The sequence below is a fragment of the Tupaia chinensis genome, unplaced genomic scaffold (assembly GCF_000334495.1).
Source record: "Tupaia chinensis unplaced genomic scaffold, TupChi_1.0 Scaffold000115_1, whole genome shotgun sequence".
NCBI classification, from domain to species: Eukaryota; Metazoa; Chordata; class Mammalia; order Scandentia; family Tupaiidae; genus Tupaia; species Tupaia belangeri.
The window spans coordinates 6,239,181-6,256,093 of record NW_006159579.1 but is presented as its reverse complement, the minus strand read 5'-3'; the positions used below and the strand labels follow the sequence as shown (position 1 = coordinate 6,256,093).

Here is a 16,913-nt window from a genome sequence, read left to right as displayed (position 1 = left end):
CTGAAGTGCTGCATTTCTGGAGGAGGTGCTAAGCTCGGATCCTGGCCCTTCCCACCTCGCCGCAGGGAGGGAGGGGGCTGGGTGGGCTGACTCTAGCGGTCCTCCGCCCCCGGACCACCCCCTTCTGAGTCTGGGAGCTGTGAGGCCCCAGATCCTCTGGCTTAGGACCGCCAGGGACGCCCAGAAAGCCAGCAGGGTAGAGTTGCCTGTCTCTGACGGAGCGGGCCGTCCGGACGTCGGTCTGTCTTTCTGCACCCATCGCTCGCACTTAAGCCTGGCCGCAAGTCCTCTTGAAGGCAGAAGTAGCCGGCAAGAATCGCTCTCAAGGATGCTCAGTCCGGGCTGGGTCACCGGGGCTGTCTGCGCCTATCCAGCGACGCCGCGAAGGAAGCGATTATGCCTGTCGCTTGCCGCCAACCGCTCTCCAAATGTGTGCGGAGTGGAGGGGAAAGGTTGGCTTTTCGTTTTGTTTTCGTTTGGGGGGTGGGTATGGGAAAAGGCAGGACTGTATGAGGACAGCTCTCGGTAATCTAGTGGCGGATCTACAAGTGTTCACGCCGAGAGGAGCGCAGTGGACATTGGGCGCCGAGAGAGCCGGGCTCAGAGCGCCGCGGGTCCAGGGCGCTGAGACGCGCGTTGCGCTCTGCCCCTGCTCCGACCTGGGCGGAGAGAGCCCGGACTGTGTCTGTGGAGTGGGTGCGTGTGCGTGCGAGCGTGAGCCAGAGAGAGACCCAGACACAAAGACCGATACCGTATGAGAGATTGCCAGGGACTGGATCTGTCTGGACTCTGAGGGTGACATTTGGTAACCATGTGTATTCGGAGGATGTATGGTTTTAGGCGCATTCAAACCTGTGTGCGTGGGGAGATTGTGAGCTGGATTGCGTGTGTACATGTTTTCTAATATGATTGCCTGCTTCTGTGCCTGTGAGAGTCCCTCTGTATTTGTCCCCACGCGGGTCTTCTGCTCAGTATAGATCTCTGCTACCGTCCCCAGCTGGGTTCCTGGACGAACTATTTCTAAGCCATAAACTGCAGGTTCCAGCTGTCAGAACCATCCTACGTAGAGAAGTAGCAGCTTTGGTTAGAAGCAGGGAAGAGAGAGCAGAAAATGGAAGAAAACAAACACAAAGGAGCCCCCATCTCCCCTCTCCCCAGGCCCTTCTCTCTGGGAACCCCAGTCTCCTCTGCTGCAGTATTTCTCGATTAGCTCACGTCAGCGCACAAGTAGGACGGCCTGAGGGCTTTGACCAGCAAGTTAGAACTGCCAGGACAAGACAGGCTTCCCTCCCTATATGCTCCCTACCCTCTCCCACCCCAAGCATCTCCAGGCCTCTGGAGGGAGGTTTCTCTAGAGACAAAGAATCTCCACTGCATTGGACAAAGATACCCCTAATCCCTTCTAGGAACCTTTCTTAGTTTGCCTCCGGAGCTCTGGAAAGCCCACACTCCCTGCCTGGCACACCAAGATTGAAGCCCTCCCCCAGGCTAAAGAATTCTCTTCCACCTCTAGCTGCTATGACGAAAATACCTCTCCATAGGCCCTTCCCCAAAACACAAACCCTCCAAGTGATAATAGCACTAAGAACAAAGACAAGACAGAGTCTTCCTCCCCAAATACAGAGATCCTTGCCTGCAAAGAGGCTTTGAAATAGAACTGTCTATCCCCTACCCCAAAGATTTGACCTATGCAGAGACCCTCCCCCACACCAATCCCTAGAAGGAGAGGGAGAGATTATTCTTTTCCCTATAGATTCCTGTAGACAAAGATCTCAACCTCCTTGATCCCCTCCCCTCCCCTTCTGCTCCTGCTGAGATTCCTTTGGCCCACAGGAGATAATCCGGGCAGAGACTGTGTGTCTTTGTAGGGTTCTCTAAAGCATCTCTCTACCCAGACCTTAGATGGCCATCAGTTCCTTCTTGACAAGTGAATCCAAAGTGCTTACCTGCTCTTTCTTATTCCCTTACGATGCTCGTGTTGCTGTAGGACCCAAGGTGAGCTGATATGTTCTTTATCAGTGGGAAATGGGGTCATTAATCCATTCATTCAAGGAACCTTTTCACAACCTTTACGATGCATGAGACTCTGTGCTGGCTGTTTTGGGAATCAACAAGATGGCACAAGCCTAGTCCCTACCAACAGTCCCTGCCTGTGTAGAAGGGACCTTACGGAGCACTCAGGTCTATTACCCCTCCTGTGATGTGTAAACCAGTCCCCAAACATCCCAGAAGAGCCTGACTTTCATCTTAATTTTGCAGATAAGCAGATCCAGGACTGAGCAGTGAAATATCTTGCTCAAGGTCCCACGGAGTCCAGGTTAAAGCCAGGCTAGAACCCAAGAATCCTGCCTCTCCCTCCAGCGTGCCTCTGCAACCTCACCTTGTCCTTCATTTCTCTCTCTCAGGTTGTTGTTTTGTATTTGGTCACATCTTTGTCCAAAGAGATGACATTTGAAATCAGATTCCACTCCCTCTAGTTGCAATTAGATGCCAGCATTGGGGAAGGGACTCCTCTATTTCTGGCCTTTGCTGCTGGTAGCTATAAAGACCCAGGCTAAAGGCAGGTGTGGCAGTCTCCCAAGCAGCTCACCCCTGATTTAAAAATCTGGCCCCATCACATACTAGCTCTGTGCCATCGGACCACTTACTTAACTTCTCTTACCTTCCACTTCCTCATCACTAAAATGTGAAAATAATAACAACTCATAGAATTATTCAGTGAGATCTTGTATATAAAATGCTTAGCAATATATGGTAGCAATTATTTTATTGTTGATGGTCTTGGTACTCTACCCAGTGGCCATTTCTCATTGTGAATGTGTGTATGGGTGAATGCAAAAGAAAAAAAACAACCTGTAATTGGATCTGAGAGTCAAATGAGATGCAAGGTGCCCTCTTCTCTCTTTGTCCTGCCTCTCTCCGTCCATACTTCTCCCAGTCCTGGCATGACCTGCAGGGAAAGGATGGAGGTCAGGAGTAGGGAGGAAGGCAGGGGACCTGGCAGGCTGTTCTAGGAGATGGGATGATTTACCTAGTTGGTAAATGTGGTGAGTTGTGTTCTAGTGATGCTACCAACTTCAAATTCTTCTAAACAGCTTCTTTAGGGACACTTCAGCCTTGAGAAGGTTTTGTAGCAACTGGCTCCCAGAGTTGAAACACAGCACACACATGCACTCATACACTGAAAATGACAAGCCGTGCAAAGAACTGAGGCTTCACATGCAGCTTTGGATACATAAGAAGATTCATATAGATTGACAGTACGACACGCTGGCACACAGACAGCTATATGTGTAAGATCTGTCAAGACTGCCTACCACACAGAGAACCAGGACAGACACCCGTGGAGCCATCTGCATGAGCACAGTCTCCAGATAATAGGCTGAGACACAGCAGTACGAAGACAGGTATACACATGGACAGACCCCTTCCCCCAAGACGCACACACACAAATTCATTCTGAGGCCAATAGGCACCCCCAGATGCAAGAATATCCCATGTGCTCACTGAAGGAGAAAGGAAGAGAGAACAAAGGGAAGAGAGGGGCAGGGGACACAAAAGGAACGAACAAGAAGAGGGCAGCAGGGAGATGGTGCAGGCCATGCCAAGCAGAGCCACCAGTAAGCGGACACAAAAGAGACAAAGGTGCCACCGCCTTCCTCTTTTCTGATGACAGAAGCTAGATCTTGTGACTAAAAACTGGGGACTGGGAGGGAATGTGGAAAGGGAATGGAAGCTGTCACTTCTGAGGGTGGATATGGAACTCTCCTCACAGGGTCATACCACCTTGGGGGGACCCGAGCTGCCCAAGAAAAGGTAGGTGAGGGCTCCCAGGACTCTTGCCAAGCCCTGCAAAGCAAGGAATTCTGGACCAGGATTCAGGCTCAGGAAGGGTCTGCATTGGGCTTCTGCAGCTGGGTCCCCAGTGAAATGCACTTCCCCAATGTGCACTCAATCTCTGTGTCTGAAGCCTTCAGTACATAGGGGGTTAAACCTGGCTAGCAGAGATGAGGCCACTTTGGGGGAATAAATAGGGTTAAATAGAACTGGGCTTATCTCCCAGAGCAGGCAGTCACATGGGAGGAGGGGGCATGGAGCCCTTGAATTAATGGCCTGGAAATCCAACATCATGAGCATCATTTCGGGGCTGAATGATCACAGACAGACCCCATCCCCCTCCAGATTGCCTGGGAGCCCTCTTCCAGAGCAAGGCTGTTCCTGCAGCAGGGATGGGTGCTGGCTCTCCCAGCCCTAACATACTGGGACTGAAGCCTTGGTAAGGTTACCTGCAGCTGGAGAAGCCATGTCCCAAACCAGAACCCAGTTTCCATATGCTGTGTCCTTGGGCACAGAGAGGAGAGGGCAGCAGGCTACAGGTTTCAAGCAGGCAGCCACAAATGGAACAAAGACCATGATTCTTCTGCCTTCAGTGGAACAAATAAGGTGGGACTGCAGACAGTGTAGGCACTGCCTCTGCTAGCTCGGCGTAAGACATGTTAAATTACATTAACCAGGCTAGCCTCATAGCATAGCAGTTGAGCTCCATGGAAGGAAGTCAGATCCTGCATGGCTGACCAGGGTTTCGGTCCCAGCTCTGGAAGCTGGAAAAACGTGCTGGTTGCTTGTGCATGCCCAGATTCAGACAGGTGGGCAATTGGGAGAAAAAAGATGTGACTTGACTGGCCCTTTTGGAGGATTTTTTTGCTGTCTTTCTCTTTCTCTCCCATGACATGCCCACTGACATTAAAACAAACAAAACCTAAAAAGAACATATTACTGACTGTGTGAGTCTTAGCAGTTTTCTTTACTGAGGCAGTGAGCATCTCCTCTCTGGAGGCATCCAGGGACAGGTGGCTGCCTGAGCAGGGCCCAGCGGAGTCCTGCCTCAAGGCAAGAAAGTCTGGATTTCATGACTTGTGGGCTCCTAGGTTCATGCCTTCTGTGCTGAAGCTCTGAGATGCGGCTAGGGATGGGGGACATGGACTCATAGGCCTTGTCCTTGGCAGCCTTTAAAACCAGGAAAAGCTGCCTAGAAGTGAAGGAGGGTCCCTGGGCCTGATTTGGGGGGTTAAACCAGTGGTGCCCAGCCTTTTCTAAGCACACAACCTTCCATGAGCTGGGAGGCAAGGAGAATGTCGGCCTTATTCCCTACAGGGCCTCAGCACTCAGTAGACACTCAATGAACATTCATGGCGTTGAATTAGATCAATGGCACAAAACCACTTTTTCCTCATGCACTTTTAGTGTAATTGACTCAGGAAACACACATACATCACAACCAGTGTCTGGCTTTGAATTCTGAGTTCTGTAGCTCTTCTGAATGGGTTTGTCTTTTATGCTCACAGCATCTTTTATGTGCTTGAAAGCCAGTCATACACACACATATGAGATGTGATTTTTTTGTTCTGAGAAGACTTAGGGTACACACCTAGATTCAGGGGCTCCTTGAATGAACTCTTGGTACCTCTTAAGAATCTGTGGGTCATAGGTTGTAACAACTGGGAGAGAGAGCGTGGTGGAGGCTCGGGTTCCAGCAAGCCCTGTTACAAGGACCCTGGACTCCAAGGATGCAAAGGGGCTATATGTGTTACTTCCTACACTGGGAGCTTGTTGGTGCAGAGCTACCCTTTCTCGAGTGCTCTTAGTGTGTCGGGCACTGTTGGAACCCTCTGGGGACTGGTTCCTTCAATTCTCACAATTCTGAGGTTAGTTCACTGTTATCGTAGAAGGCTTCAGGCAGGTCTGCAGGACTGAACATGGGGAGATAGTATTGGATGATTGTGTGGGCATAGGTGGGGAAAGGGCACAAGTTGGGAGGGGTGATGATGGGAGGCAATGGAATGTGTTAGATCACTGGGGCCAAGGAAGCTGCGGGTGATGGTTGCTTTAGGAAGAAGCCTTGAGTCAGCCTTTGCTGGTTGAAACCTCTCCACACCGACAGGTCTGGATTAACTTACCTCACTATGGACTGCATCTTGTTCTCCCCAAATTTCTATGTTTTTGGTTTTTTTTTTGAGAAGTTTTTTGCTACAGGGCACGTGTGCTCGCCAGAAAGACAGAGAGAGAGATAGAGAGAAATCACCTCCTGGGGGAATGGCCACGCAGCAATCCCTTCTCCTCCATTCTCTTCTTGGGATCTTGGGCACGCACGCACACGCACCCGGCATGAGTTTAAGCCATGGGTCTGGGACTTGAACCATGGTCAACTACATGCGAGTCCAGTGACATAGCCATTACACTAACTGCTGGTCCCCCCCAAATTTATATGTTGAAGTTTAACCTCCCAATGTGACTGAATTTGGAGATGAGACTCTAAGGAGGTAACTAAGGTTAAATGAAGTCAAAGGGTTGGGTGCTGATCTGATAGAATTAGTGTTGTTATAAGAAAAGGCACCAGAGAGCTCTCCATCTCATGTGAGGACACAGGGAGAAGGCCGCTGTCTGCAATCCAGGAAGAGCGCCTTCACCAGGAAGCAAGCCTGCTGGACCTCCATCTGGGACTTTCAGTCTCCAGAACTGCAAGAAAATACATTTATGTTGCTCAAGTTATCCAGTCTGTGACATTTTGCTTCAGAAGCATGAGCTGACCCAGACAGTGGGGCTCTGCCAGCCCTAACCAGCCCTAGCTCAGTGATCAAAGATTTTTCTAGATCACAGCTCCTGTGGACATGAAATGAGGCTACAGATCTTCTCTCCATAAACACACACAAAATATTGCACAAGGTTTTAACTCTCCTAAAGCCTATCCCTGGTGAGTTCATGGCCTCCAGTCCAAGAGCCTAGTCTGGAAATTTCTTTCTCTTCCAGTTCTAATGAGCGCTGGAGTCAGGTGAGATATCAACAGTAACATGAAACCAGTGCTTATTCACTGCCAGGTTCTAGGCAAGGTTAGCTCACTGTCATCTTATGAGGCTTCAGCGTTCTGTCTGTATTAAACCCCATGTACAAGCTTTACAATCTTCCTGTGAACAAAGGTTGGTTTCATGTTCGTTTGTTAGAAAAGGACATTGGAGTATGAAGAGGATTAGGTCTCATAGCTAGGTAGTTGCAGACCCAGGTTTGAAACCCAGCATCAGAACTGTCCTGATCATCTCAGTACTCTGTAGGTTCCAGGGAGGGACCATAACCTGGGTCTGTCTCCCTTTGGCCCACCATATCTGTGTCAGCTCTCAGGCATTCTCCCAGCACTGAATGGTGTATGCATCCCCTCTGGGCCATCCAATTCTCCCTCCTGAATTCATAGGCAACTCCTGGGATGGGAGGTGGGAGCCACCGAAGTGGGCATATGGGAAGTGCTCAGAAGAACTTATGATTTCACTAAAGTCTCAATGAGGTCTGGATAAGGTCTGGCTTGGGGTGAGCTGGGCCCTGCGTCCTGGGTTTTCCAGCCCCAGGAACACATGGCTCTTCTCCATAGGTTGGCTTAGACCTGCATAGCTGAAAAGCCCCTAGGACATTTAGGGTTTCTTCTCTTGGAGTGTGTGAGCTCTCTCTTAGAATTGGTTACTTTTATATTATTTGATCTCTGCAGAATCAGCCTGCAGAGCCTAGGTCTCCCAGATGACCAAATACTGCTCTAATTGCCATGGGCCTTAAGACAATAGAACAGAGGGGGGCCACACACTGAGGCATATAGAACCGTAGTCAATGCGCAAGGGCCGTTTAATTCAGCAACACACCATCCATCACGTGAAATTAATCGTGCTACTTTGAAATTTCCAATTTTGTAGCTTCATTTGTATTGCATTGGTATAGTATTGCTTTTGCTTTCCCAGCTGCGTAGAGCTAAAAGGATAGGAGTTTATTTCTAGCTTGATGTGTGTATTTCAGTAAAAATTGTAATAAAGATCATTTGTCTGTCGTTGGGAGCGGCTGGGATTTTTTTTTTTTCTCCCTTACAGACCCTGTAAGTGGCTTGTGTACTACTCAAGTGTGAGGCGCACGCGTTTAATTCATTCTGACCGAGTAGAAAATAAGCCTCACACGTTGGTGCCCCACACACAGCCCCTGCCACCTGGATGGGTCCCCATCCTCGGTTCGGCTCCCCCACTGCTGCCTTCGAGGGGAAATATGACAGCGTAATGAACAGTTGTACGACGTGCTATAAAAAGGCAATTAAGGGAACTATTGGACTGGGACAAGCCAGCGTGACCTGGTTAATAGCTCTGAGCCGAGCCTGCAGTGGGAGGAGGAGATGAAGAAGGGGGAGGGGCTTCTGTTTTACAGTGCAGGGCCGAGGTTCTCCATCAGCTGCCTGCCAGGTACTGAGGGCGCCCAGTCTGGCCTCATGACCTGGGCCATGGTCAGCCTGAGGTGGACACAGATTCAGAGCTCAGCTGTGAGTCAGCTCTGCCACTGCTGGTTGAGGGACCTGGGCAGGTAATTCAGGGGCCCTCAACTTCAGTTTCCTCATCCATTAAATGGGGACACAATGATCATCCTAGTACTGTCCCTGGCAGTGGAAGGAAGGGAGGAACATTCACTATGAAAGTGGTCGGAGTGCAGAACTGCACACTGTGTCTAGGGGAAGATGTGGAGGAGTTGATTCGCTGTTCAAGTAGGGTCTTTGAGCACAACATGGTGCATTCTATTCTAATCAGGTCACCCCAGCTTCCACCCTCCAGAGGGAAAGTTCTTTTGGTCAGATCTCCCATGGCTGTCCTTGTGGACATCTATCTTGAGGCCACCTCTCCCCAGGACCCTCTCTCTCATCTCCTCAGTCCTTCAGTCCTATTTCCTCCAAGGCCCCTCTTTGTTAAGCTTTGGCATAAACAGCCTTTAGGTTGGGGACAGACAGAAATGCTTCCCGCCCCATGGAGTGTCAGGGTGAGGAGGGAGGATGGGTGAGACATGGACAGCAGGTAGCAGAGCACTTGACATACAGTAAATGCTCCATAAATGCTAGCTATTGCAGTCAAGTTGAGAAAAATGGTGGGTCTTTACTGAATACCCAATATGGTGCCTGACACATAGTTGGTGCTCAATAAATGTTTGTCGAACGAATCCATGAATGAAACCTCATTTGGCTCCATGGTCTACTCTCTGCGATCTCACTTACTAACCCTTCTCTGGCCTCAGTTATTCATTAGTCCAATAGGGATGTGACCCTGCCTGCTAGCCAATTGTAAAGTGCTGTCCATGGTGGGAAGTGGTCCTTTCATCCCCACACTGTCTGCACCTGCCTGTTTGGTCTCTTAGAGCTCAGAGGGTGCTTAGAGCCCCACGACATGTGTTTGTCCTACACAGCAAACCAGGCAGGCGCGTTGGTCTGCACGGCCCCCACACCCCCTCCCTACAGCCTCAAACGGAGTGGCTCTGACAGCCAGCCCAGGAACAAAGGGGCAATCAGGAGTCATTACGGCTCATTTCGGGGTGGCTCGGTGATTGGCTGGGAATCCCCAGCTAGCTCCTCACTCTAGATGAAGAGGGTCTGAGTCCCTGGGCTCCTTCTCCCCAGTGCTCATTCCTAAGGGGACAGGAGATGGGGCTCAGGAAGAAGCCCTGCCACCCAGGGCGGCCGTGACCCTCCAGGAGGGAGTGCAGATTCACCGCCCCCATCACAGACCTCGAGGCCCTGCGTGTCTTGACCCCGTCTGCCTCAGCAGCTTCCTCTCCTGCAATTTCACTGGATCTTAGTCCTGGTGCAAGGAGTAGCCCATTCCTCCACTCTCACTTACTCTCATTTCTGTGGTTCAAACACACACTTTCAAGGTGGGCAGAGCTGAGGTCAAATCCAATCTTTACCACATTGTGTCTGTGTGACCAGGAGACTCACTTCCCCTCAGAGAGCCTCAGTTTCTTTATTTGTCAGTGGGCATTGTCAGACTGCTCTCTCAGGGTGGAGGAGAGGATTACACTAAAGGAAGTAAAGCATCCAAAACTTCTCATGTGGAATTTGTCCCCCGTGGATATTAGCTATTATCATCACTTTCTCTAAGGTCACTGCCTGGGTGTCACCTCTTCTAGGAGGCCCTTTTGGATTTCCCAAGTTTTGGCAATGCTCCTCCTAGGTATTCCTACCACCTCTGTGCTTTGCCCTGGCATGTTACATGTACCTGCGGGTATGACCTGAGTCTGCCTCATCCTTGTATCCCGGAGTTTGGCACAGAGCCTCCCTTGGAGAAGGCTCTCCACAGGCCTGTGGACAAACCACTGTGCTGATAGCCAGGAAAGAACCCAATAGGGATGCCAGGCAGACATCCAGGGGCCTGGACCAGGAGAGGGGGGACTATCCCCAAGCTGTCCAACTCAGTACTTTGTGAAACCCTGTCTCCTCATTCTAGCCCCTCCAGCAATGTCTTCCACCCTGCTCCTGGCCTCCAGGGAACTTTCTTGGAGCACTCCAGCTCACAGTGATGTATAGAAAATAGCATTTAGGGACCAGCAGTTAGCGTAATGGCTATGTCGCTGGACTCCCACGTAGTCAACCGCGGTTCTCGTCCCGGACCCGGTGGCTTAAAACTCACGCCGAGCACATGTGTGTGCGTGCCCAAGATCCCGAGAGGAGAATAGAGGAGAAGGGATTGTGGTGTGGCCATCCCCCCTGGGGGGTGATTTCTCGCTTTCTGTCTCTCTGTCTCTCTCTGTCTGGCAGGCTCACGCGCCCTATAGCAAAAACCTCTCCAAAAAAAAAAAAAAAGAAAATAGCATTTAAAAAAATAATTTATTGGGACCAGCAGTTAGTGTAATGGCTATGTCGCTGGATTCCCATGTAGTCAACCACGATTTGAGTCCTGGACCTGGTGGCTTAAACTCACGCCGGGCGTGTGTGTGTGTTCGTGCCCAAGATCTCAAGAGGAGAATAGAGAAGAAGGGATTGCGGCGTGGCCATCCCCCCTGCAGGGTGATTTCTCGCTTTCTGTCTCTCTGTCTGTCTGGCGAGCGCACACACCCTATAGCAAAAAACTCTCCAAAAAAAAAAAAGAAAGAAAAGAAAATTTATTTTATGCATTCAATCATTGTACATCGCTAGGCTTGTAAAGTAAAATTACACGACACAAATACACCTCACAGCAGTCCAGCTGAGGATACTATACACAGTATCATCAACAGATAACAATCAATTTCTGTGTCCTATAAATGTCTTTCTTCTCTATTTTTCTCCCTAATTTCTTTCATCACACTCTCCACCTTCTCCCACCTTCTTCCTACATTGTCTCCAGCATCTATAAGAATACTTCTTTACCACCAATCTTTCCATTTCTGCCATAGAGTGCAGACAGATGGTGTATATTAAGTGGAGACGTACAATGCCTCTCATAGCCTGGTTTGCTTCACTCAGCGGTAAAGCTTCCATATTCATCCACTTTCTATCAAATGTCAGGACCTTGTTTTTTTTTTTTTTTATGGCTAAAAAACAAACAAACAAAAACCCTCTTCATAGAGTATATGTGCCACGCTTTTTCAATTCATTCATCTGTTCATGGACATTAGGGTTGGTTCCATGTCTTAGCGATCGTGAATCATGCCACAATAAACATAGATGTGCAAGCGCTGACCTTCTCCTATCTTAGACTGTTTCTCAGGATGTGCATTTGAGCTGAGTCTGTATGTCTTACTGGTTTGTCCATTCATGAAAAAGAAAGGGAGAAGAGAGAAAGCATCCTTAGGGTCTTGTTTTTCCCTGGCTATCCCAGCTCCTCATGATCTTGGGTGCTCATGAACACCCAACCTATTTTCAGGCCAACTCCAGGATCCAAACCCAAATTCAGCATGTGGCTTCAGTATGCTACGGACTGTGCCACCGAGGCTGTCTATATCCTCTTAGAAAGAGATCCTTGTGCCTGAACAACATTCAAGTCCCTCAAATCTTGGCCAGCCAGACCCCACCACTGGCTCCCTCCCTCCCTTTGGCTTGAGAATCAATTCAGACCCCAGATGTGGTGCTGTAGACTCCCCCACTCCCCATCCTCATTCTCCCAGTTCACAGTGCTGGGGCTCAGCTGCTGGGGCTCAGCCCCTGGAGCCCTCAGTGTTCAATACCCCTTGAAAGTATTTGTGCTCTTTCTGCATCTGTCATGATAAAAGTAGTCTTGATAACAGAGGGTGGCCCTGCAGGATGGCCCCCACCTCAGCTCTGCAGCTAGTGGAAGTCTCTCTCCAAGACATTGGACATTTCCATGTTTAGGTGGTGGATGAAGGGGAAGGGTGCAGCTAAGGCAGGGACAAGGTTTCATTCTTTTTGTATTTAAGCCTTTGAGCTTCTCCTCTTCCCCTTCCTCCCCAGGTTGGCCTCTGACCCCTCTGAAAGGTCTTTTCTGGTGCCTCCAGCCCAGCAGTAACCACCAACTGTACTCCTCAGGCATTGCAGGAGTGCACGAGGATGCTGGCCACGACGAGAGAGATGTGGAGTCCAGGGAAACAACTTCAGAAAGCTCATGGCACCTGGGAATTCAGCTAATGTTTTCTGGTCTGAGATCAATAGGTTGGGAGATCTCCAAGTCCTTAATTATAATTACACAGAGTCTGAGATGATGAGCTGTAACTAGGTCTTAACTAAGCTGTCCCTTCTCTCCCCAGGCATCAGGCAAGGAGAGACTCTCATTCAACGTTTTCTGGGAACAGAAAGTCCTTGTATTTCTCCCTTTTGTTTTCTTTTATAAATTTGCTATAGGACACACATGTTCACCAGAGGGAGACAGAGAGGGAGAGGGAAAATGAGAAAGCACCCCCAGGAGAGATGCTTACACTACAACCCTTTCTCTCCCATTTTTTAAAATAACATAATACTTTATTCAATTTTATTTATTTATTTTAATTTGACCAGAGAGAGGCAGAATGAGAAAGAGAGAGGGAAAGTGAGAGAGCAAGCTGCCTGGTCCAGGACTTGAACCACAATTGGCCATGTGGGAGTCTAGTGCCCTTAACCACCACACCGCCTGCCAGCCCTGCATTTCTTTTTATTTTTAAATAATTATTTATTGGGACCAGCAGGTAGTGTGGTGGTTAAGGCGCTGGACTCCCATATGGGCAACCACGGTTCAAGTCTTGAACCCAGTGGCTTCCTTTCTCACTTTCCTTTTCTATCTATGTTTCTTTCCGGTCAAATTAAAACATAATAATAAAATTAAATAAATATTTGGTTGTTAGAAAAAGCCATGACGTATTTTTAAAATTATTTACTTACTTTTATTTATCATTGTCATTATTATTATTTTAATTTGCTATAGAGCGTGTGTGCTCACCAGAGAAAAGGAAAGCAAGAAAGCAAGCCACCAGCTAGGTCCAAGACTCGAACCACAGTTGTGAATGTGGGAGGCCAATGCCTTAACCAGCATGCCACCTGCTGTCCTCTGCTTGGTTTTTTTTTTCCATTTAATAGTATATCTTTGGAGATGTTTCACATCAGAATATAGAGATTATTCAGCACTTCTTTAAAAGCTTGTTTATTTCTTTCATGAAAAAGAGTGATGGAGAGACACTCATGACACAGTCTTCACATGTCTGTTTATTCCCAGCCCTAGTCAGCCTGTCTGGGCATGAGTACACTCCTGGCATGTACAGGGAGAACTCAGGATGTGAACCTGGGACCTTCCCGTATGGTTTCAACATCATGGAGTGTTATGATACCACTGCACCACTGCAGATGTCCTAGGCAGTGTTTTTATGGAGCTGAGAATAGGTGGCACTCTTTTTCTCCTTCCTTCTTTTCTCTATAAACAATATACTATATAGCTTCCCTCAAATAGATATACCTCTCATTTATTCATTCACTCGTTCATTCATCCCTTTACTTGGCATTCACTGATCCCCATTTTGGGTGCTGAGTTTGCAGAAATGCATTAGCCCAGCCTGCTCCCCAGGGCTCAAAGGCTGGGGCGTAGTCAAGACATTCCTAGTATGCCGCGAATAAGAGAGGTGGCCATTCCTGGCTGACTCTGGTGTCTGTGCCCTGCCTTTTGTATGCCATTGATCAGACCTGGGGTCTTCTTTCTTTTTCCCTTTGCCTCTCCAGGGTCACACACTCGCCATTCTGCACATTTAGGTGTCCAGTGGGGAGTAATTTCTCCCAATCTCAGGCAGTGATTTTTCACTAGGTTGAGAGATTTGTAAGACTCTCTAGCAGGGGAGTGTGTCTGAGCTTTATACAGGAAATTCATCATTAGAATTTAAATGGCTCTTCTGGTAACAAGCAACAACTTCTATTATGATATATATACATGTGAATATATATTCATATATATTACAGAAAATGACACCCAACCGAGCTTGTTGGCTCATGAGGGATGTAGAAAAAAGAGTAAGAGAATTCAGATGGTGCCTGAAATTTGTGAATGAAAAACTCCTTCATTACTTGGAATGTTTGTCGGGATGTAGGGGGCAAACAGTATGTGTGATGATCCACTTTATGAACCTAGCACATTTACTGTTTTAAAATTATTGCAGGAGAAGAATACAACAGTGCCTCTCCTCTAAAGCTACATAACTAAACTTTACTGAATGCTCTACCATCCTAGCAACCCTATGAGGTGCATCTAACCATCACCACCACGTTATAGATGAGGCACAGAAAAGCTAGGTAACTTGACTAGGTCCAACGACTAGTAAGCAACATAAATGGATCTGTTCGATTCCAGAGCGTGTACTCCAAGCATTACATTATAACAGAGCTCCTTCTATCTCTCTGGGTCTCAACCATTCTTTGGAAAAAGGCATGAAAATTTACATCAAAGGACTGATTTGAGAGCGAATGTTTGTCAAGTCCGCAGAACCTTACCTAATACACCACTATCAATAGCATCTGACTATTGACAATATCAGCCTGAGGGCTGTCAGGGACAGACCACTTCAAAACAGAGCCCTGAGGGAACCAGCAGTTAGCGTAATGGCTATGTCGCTGGACTCCCACGTAGTCGACCGCGGTTCGTGTCCCGGACCCGGTGGCTTAAAACTCACGCCGGGCGCGTGTGCGTGTGTGCCCAAGATCCCGAGAGGAGAATGGAGGAGAAGGGACTGCGGCGTGACCATCCCCCCGGGGGGTGATTTCTCGCTTTCTGTCTCTATGTCTCTCTCTGTCTGGCGAGCGCACACGCCCTACAGTGAAAATCTCTCCAAAAAAAAAAAAAAAAAAACAGAGCCCTGAAATGACTGTCACCTGCAGCCAAGAGGCAGGGAATGGTGAGGGATGATGGGTCACGGAAGCTCATGGTTTTAATAAACTCACCTCTGCGTCTCAGCCTCTCACCACTACCTTGGAGCACACCCTTTGCTGGGCGTGCCAGGGTCCCTGGGGCAGGGGAGTCTGTTTTGGTCCCATTTCCATTACACACTCCGCTGAGCAGAGGAGGAGAGCCAGCCGCACTCCAGGCAGTAATTAATTGCCTGTTTGGACTCCTGCTGTTGCCTGTACGGGAGGATGCAGGCGAGCTACCACCTGGCCCTGTCCAGACTGATGGCTGCAAGGGGAGGGTCCCTGTCCATCCTGTCACCACTGTTCCCTTTGAGTCCATGCCCAGGCTAGGTTGGGAGGGACCATGGCAGTAGCAGGAGCCCCATCTGCCCTCTTGGAGAAAAGACAGCTAGGTCTTCCCCAGCGTTACTGAGGACCAATGAGTGGAACGTGGTGAGGGTGGCTTTGCTTTCCCTCCAAGAAGCAGCTCTAGTGATAACGGCAACATTCTGACCTCAGGGCTTCAGAACCTTGCGTTTCAGTCCTGGCTTTCCCACACTGGTGGTGTGACTGTGGGTGGCGTCCCCATCTCTCAGCATCCCTCTGTCCTCTGTAACACGGGGATTCAGTCACACCCTGTGTACCTCCGGAACCCATTCTCTTGGAGCATCATCCCCCCCTCCCTTCTCTGTTCCCATTTCACCATAATCCTCCTCAGGCTGTGTGGCTTGGGTGGAGCCAGCCCTGTGGATCCAGAGACAGAGACGTGATCCAGGTTTAGACATCAGATTGATGTGGGGCTTTATTTATTTATTTTTTTCCTGTCATGGAAATGAGAGACAGAGAGACAGAGAGAGAGAGTTGGACAACTGCTCTCAGCAGGGCTCACCCAGCCAGCTGGAATCACGGGTGTATGTGCCTGGCGTGTGCAGGTCAGCCAGGGGACTGGACTTACAACCTTCCATATGGAACCACCTTTGCTCAAGCAGAATACTAGCACTGCAGCACAGAGCTGGTCCTCTGTGGGACTTTTTTCTAGCATGATTGAGAAAAAATATCCTTGTTACTTACTGCCTAGGGAGGCCTGAATCACAGGGTCACCTAGCAATAGCTGTAGGGACAAGCTGCCGACAGTACTTCATGAGCCTCAGACTACAGGTACATCTGCAAACAGGACCATCCAGACGAGGTGCTGGAGCACTGAGCAGGCCTGGAACTGTCCTGCGAGGCTCAGGGTGAACTCAGAGGTAGCCAAGGAATGTGAAGTGTGCATCTGGTCTCTTGTTACCCTGACTGCAGGCTCTAGGGTAAGCCACACCCTTTCCTCTGAGTCCATAGGGCTTCAGAAGCCTCTCGCTGCTGTTCGCGGATGGCCATGCAGTTATCAGAAGGGCTTTCAAAATGAAGTGTATTTGCTATTCTAGTGAAAACCATGGATTCTGGGATTAGACATGGAGCCCCCACTTTTTAGCGCTGGGAGAAAGGCTAGAATGGGGCCTGTGTTTATTGAGAAATGCTGGCTACTTGTCAGGGGAGTCATGGAATGATTCCAAAACTTGTGACACAAAGGAGCTGACCAAGGCCAGCAGGTGGTGTGGTGGTTGAGGAGCTGGACTCCCACAAGGCTGACGGAGGTTCAAATCTCAGATCTGGCAGCTTGCTTTCTCACTTTCCCTTTCTCTCTTAGTCTCTCACTAGTGAGCACACGTGCCCTCCAAACCTTCTTGAAATAATAATAATAAATAAAAATATTGTAAAAAGCAGCTGACCTTTGAGCAGCCGTGTCCCATCGAAGAGGGGCTTT

The 16,913-nt window shown here is 49.0% G+C and overlaps 1 pseudogene; it reads left to right on the top strand.

Annotated features, from left to right (window-relative positions):
• The first annotated feature begins 80 nt into the window (after positions 1-80).
• Positions 81-16,913, top strand: part of LOC102500933 (NADH dehydrogenase [ubiquinone] 1 beta subcomplex subunit 3 pseudogene) — a 21,716-nt pseudogene continuing 4,883 nt past the window's right edge.